Below are 6000 nucleotides of genomic sequence, written 5' to 3' on the forward strand. Positions count from 1 at the left end.
ATTCAATCTAAAGAAACCTAATCTTCTTGAATAAGTTGAAGTGGTAAATTAGTCGTGGCTTGAGATTAGAACTTGTTCGTTTTTCATTAAAAATATTGAAGCAACCTAATCTCACACGAACACGTCTCCCGAAGCTACTCGTGCAAAACAAAAAATGATAAGGTTATCAACACAGAAGTATAAAGACAGATATAGTTTAGCCCTTGGAACATACGATCATCTTATGAGTAGTAAGTGCTCACTCATATCCAAACTTCAAATTCAAAAGAACCATAAAATGAATATAAAATTTCAGTGACTCGAATTCCCCAGCGCTCTAAAAAGTCCTTTCTACCTATTCCCGTCTAAATACCCTGTTTGGGGACATTGTTTCCAACTATACTTACGGGTCTTTGCGCGTTTACATCAGTCCCCCTAAAAGAGTCAAGAAGAAAATATAAGGAAATAATCCTGGCAAACAAAAAAAAAGTATTAAGTTAATCTGTGACCTTTGGGACTTGAATCAGTAAACCCCGAGGTGTGTTCTACACCTAATTGCCTAAAGCTGTGTTGTTTGGGACTAATTGGGTTGAAAGTTCACTACACGGGTTCCATAGAAAGTCATGCACTTAATAAAAACAAAAAAAATAATATCAATATGTTTAGATATTCAAATAAAGCTAATCTGTGGCCTTTGAGGTTCGGGCAAGTAAACCCGAGGGATTTCTTTAAATCTAGCACACCAAGGCCATCTGGTCTGGATGTGTTGGTTGGAAGCCCGCTACATGGATTTCAAAGAAAGCCATGAGCTTTATTTGTAGGAAATTATAGCTAGATAGTTTGTATATATTTATGTTTATAGTTTAATTGAATAATATGTTTAGGAAAAATGCTTGGCCGCCAAAAGGTTCCCTTGGACTGGACTGACTGTAAACTACTTTGACTGGTGTAAGTGGTTTGAAACGTGTGACCAATTTGGGTAAGTATTAGGGAATTTTTAGAAAAAAGATTGTTATTAGTCAACAAATAGTTGGAGTCGGTCAATGTCATGCTTTGTAAAATGAAAATGATTGAGCATATTTTGCATCACATGTTTTCACAAGACTAAGACCATAATTTGTTCCATGTGCTAACCTAATACCTGTAAAAGTGAACAAGTGTTGTAACTTTTGATTTTGTTGAGTTGTGTTAGGGAATAGCTAGAAAAACCTTGTTTTACATGTTATATATCTTCGTGGGGGTTAATTTCAAGTTATCTTAAGGCCCGACAGGTACACCTTCGACTGTATGACATAATGAGGTTAATTGGATTGAATATGTTCGTTTTATTTTTGTTTTGTTTTGATTATTGCATTAATGTTTGAATATATATATATATATATATTTGTACATATGTTATTTTCATTAGTTTTTCTTTTATTGCATGCATTCACTCTTAATTCCATTTAGTCCTTTTCGTTCCATCCACTCATTTCATCTTAGTTTCTTTTTAGTCACCTATCGTCTTCTCTAGGTAGATTCTCAATTTTGTTCTTTCTTGAGGACAAGAAAGGTCTAAGTTGGGGAGGTTTGATAGGTGCATTTTATGCACCTATTTTTCATGTTTATTTCTGTCTTTTTATAGCATTCTACTTCATAGTTCTTGCATTTAGTTGATTATTAGGGCAATTGCATATTTCATTAAGAATGTCTGGTACTTCACTATTTTTGATTTATTTTGCAGGCATTATGGAGCATGGAACGTGGAGCTTGGATTCATGGATGCGTGGAGCTTGGATTCTTGGAGCTTTGGAGCATGCAGAAAAGATGAACCGGTCATTCCATGGAGGAAAGCATGAAGACATAACCCGAGTCATTGTTGCATTATCATCATAGCAAAGGACTACGTTTGAAATACGGTTCTTGTTACATTGAAACGGGTCACATTTGTCCCTTATCATCTCATATTTGAGCAACATGACGTGTGGTGAAGCTAGACTGAAGATGGAGCCAATAGTGAAGATGTATTTGATTTTTAGCAAAAAACATGGGACATGCTAAAAACACATGGTCAGGACAATTGGCCATGCCAAAAACACATGGGCAAAAGGCATGTCCTTGCCAAAAACGCATGGCCATCTGGAAGTCACGTGAACTTTAATAAAAGACAGGAGAAGATGTCATTTGAAGAAGAGAATGGTTTTGGGAGCAGTTTCTGGCGATCTAGGGCAATTTTGGGAGATTTCTCAAAGCTTTTGAGAAGACCTAATCATTACAAACACTTTGATTTCATTTTTGTAAGCATTAAACATTCCAATTCCATCTTTATTCTTGTTTGATTTGTTCTTAGCCATGTGTGGCTAAGAAAACCTAGTTTCTAGTTGTTGTTCAAAACATGTTGATTGCTTGACTTGAAGCATATGATTTGATGTTTTATTTGTGATTCTATTCTAGTGATTAAGTTTTTGTTTAAACTAGAACCCTTAAATTTGATTTGTGTTTGATTGGCCACTTTCATGAATTGAATTTTTGTGCAGTTAATTAACTTTTAGGGCACCTACTCGTTCTATCAAGTTAATAATTGGTAACAAGCAATAAATTTTCTTATTGTAAAACATATATCACATGCTTTCACACTTCCGGGCGTATGAGATGAAATGAACATTGTTGGGAAGCTTGTATAAAAGTTAATGCAGTTTTTCAATGCATTCTAAGAGCGTGTTTAGGTTGAGTTAGTAAAGCTAGGTCTAGTCAAAGAGCGTGTTTTGGTTAGATAATTTGGCAAGCGAGAGGTATTAGAATGTGTTAATATCTTTTAGTACCAACTTAGAATAGCAATCATGAATTACATCAAGTCATAATCAAGTTGAACGACAACATTGAGAAATAGAACTAGAATCACTTTTACAATTTGTTTACAAATCTATTTCATTTTGTGAATGCTTTTAAAGTAGATTGTTATTTAGTTATTTACTTTTGCAAACAAACCCCCCTTTGTGACCAAAGTACCTTGTGTAAAGAGGTATAGACTTTTGTCCCGTGTCTCTGTGGTTCGACCCTGCTTGCCTTGTACTACTTTTTAGTTCTTTAAAGCAGTGTATTTGGAGTCTATTGTACCCCTATTATTTGTTGGGTTTGACACGCCTAACAGGGAGACACTGCTGATGTAATTGATGAGAGGCTGCGAGAACTCATTGTAGCCGAGGTTACCAGGGGCATCCTTGACGCGACCCCAGTCATTTTTTGGACGGTCAAGGAGGGTATTATGGAGATTATGGAGGAGAGGCTCCGATCCTTCAGGACAGAGTTGGTAGCGGGACAGATTGGGACCCGAAGTCCCTTCTTCTGGGAGTTCAAGGCGTGTGGAGCGCCGGAATTTTTCGGGGTCAGGGACCCCTTTGTCAGCCGTCGCTGGGTGGCAGATATTGAGAACGCTCAGCGCACGAGTTCATGCCCGGAAGTGGCTAAGGTTGGGTTTGCTTCATGTATGTTGAGAGATAAGGCTCCAGATTGGTGAGGCGAGGTGACTAGCCAGGTGGGGCCAGCCGGAGTGGCTGAGATGACATGGGCTAAGTTTGTTCGACGATTTGATTTGGAGTTTGCACCGCCCATTGAGGTGCAATGGTGAGGGAGTTTCATGACTTGCAGCAGACCACCAAGACTGTGGCGGAAATCACCGCCAAGTTTCGGGAACGAGCCTTATTGATTCCTCAGTACGCTACCGATGAAGAAATGAGACATACCCGATAACATTCCATGCCGAGGGAAGATATCCGGGAGTCTATGAGTTTTAAAGGGTGCAAGACCCTAAACGAGATGGTGGAGAAGGCCCGCGAGAGGGAAATAGAGTTGGATACCCGCACGTAGCGGAAGATTGATCAGGCATAGGCTGCGGGGGGTCAGGCTAAGAAGCTTAAGACCACTGATTCTTCGGGCAAGGGCCAGCAAGGTTGGGGCCGATGTGCCAAGTGTGGAAGGTTCCATAACGGGGCGTGTAGGGCGGTTGGGACGACATGATGTTACTCTTGTGGCCAAAAGGGCCACATCAGTAAGGATTGCCCCAAGAAGGGCTTGATATGTTTCCACTGCAACCAGATAGACCACAAAAAGTATGAATGCCCTAGGTTGCAGGGGGAGGAGGAGCGGTGGCGGCGCCCGCGCCCGCCACCCTGAAGATCACTGATGGCCGCCCTGCCAAGGCGGACATCCCTACGGTGAAGAGTCGCGCGTTCCAGCTGACTACTGAGGAGGCTCGAGCTACACCAGACGTCGTGGCTGTTATGTATCTATTACATTACTGCTTATTGTAATTGTATGGCTTATGTTTATATCATGGTTGTTCAGGAACCTTTTTAGTCAATGGTACAACTGCTCATGTTTTGTTCGACTTGGGTGCTACCCGATCATTTGTGTCTCTTGTGCTTAGCAAGAAATTCCGGGATACGCCGGGGATCTTGGACTCCCCACTTGCGATTGAGATTGCAGATGATCGCACTGTTAGTGCTGCGAGGGTATATCGGGATTGTGTCCTGAATGTACTTGGGGAGAGATTTCGAGTCGACTCAATCTCGATACCGTTACGAGGGTTGAAGGTGATTGTCGGGATGGAATGGCTGGGGGTCAATGGGGCTATGATCGATTGCGGGCGACAGTTGGTTCGGGTTCGAACTCCCAGTGGGGGAGAGCTGGTTATTCATGGTGAGGGAGCCTTGCAGGGACCGATCCTCTATTCGGCTGCGAGAGCAAGAAGGTTTCTTCAGCAGGGTTGCATGGGATTTCTGGCTTATATCGCGGATACAAGGGTGGGGACCGTGATGGATGTGGGTAGTGTGCCAATTGTTCAGGACTTTCGGGATGTTTTCCCCGAAGAACTAACGGGGGTGCCTCTAGAGAGGCAGGTGGAGTTCCGTATTGACTTGGTGTCGGGTGCCGCCCCAATAGCAAAGGCGCCATATCGGTTGGCACCACCCGAGATGCAAGAATTGTCAGTGCAGCTCTAAGAACTGTTAGATCGAGGGTTCATTCGTCCGAGTAGTTCACCATGGGGCGCACCGATCCTTTTCGTGAAAAAGAAAGACGGGACGCACCAGATGTGCATCGATTATAGGGAGCTAAACAAGTTGACGGTAAAAAACCGCTATCCTTTGCCAAGGATCGATGACTTGTTCGATCAACTCCAGGGTGCGTCCTGGTTCTCCAAGATTGATCTTAGATCCGGGTATCACCAAATGAGGATTAGGGAAGAGGATATACTGAAGACAACTTTTAGAACTCGGTATGGGCATTATGAATTTGTGGTGATGCCATTCGGACTCACCAATTCCCCAGCAGCATTCATGGATCTCATGAATAGGGTATGCAGACCGATGCTGGATCGGTCAGTGATCGTTTTTATCGACTGTATCCTGGTTTACTCCAAAACCAGGGAGCAGCACGAACAACATTTGAAGGAGGTACTGGAGACATTGAGGGCGGAGAAACTTTATGCAAAGTTCTCCAAATGTGATTTCTGGCTACGGGAGGTGTAGTTTTTGGGGCATGTAATCAATCAAAAGGGTATTTCAGTTGATCCAACAAAGGTGGAGGCTGTGATGCGATGGGAAGTGCCGAGAAACGCCTTGGAGATTCGTAGCTTTTTGGGTTTGGCAGGTTACTATCGGAGATTCATCCGGGATTTCTCCAAGATTGCTACACCATTGACCCGTTTGACCAAGAAGAACGTGAATTTTCGGTGGGATGAGGGTCAGAAGATGGCTTTTGAGACTCTGAGACGGAGGTTATGCGAGGCTCCAGTCCTCGTATTGCCCGATGGGTTGGACGATTTGGTGGTATATTGTGATGCATCAATTTCAGGATTGGGTGCAGTATTGGTGCAGCGGGGGCATGTGATCGCCTATGCATCGAGGCAATTGAAGCCCCACGAAGCAAATTATCCCACACATGACCTGGAATTGGGGGCAGTGGTGTTCACTCTCAAGATTTGGAGGCACTATCTGTATGGGGTGCGGTTTACCATCTATACTGATCACAAGAGCCTAAAGT

Source organism: Lactuca serriola, chromosome 4 (assembly GCF_051521515.1).
Source record: "Lactuca serriola cultivar US96UC23 chromosome 4, Lser_US96UC23_V15, whole genome shotgun sequence".
NCBI classification, from domain to species: domain Eukaryota; kingdom Viridiplantae; phylum Streptophyta; class Magnoliopsida; order Asterales; family Asteraceae; genus Lactuca; species Lactuca serriola.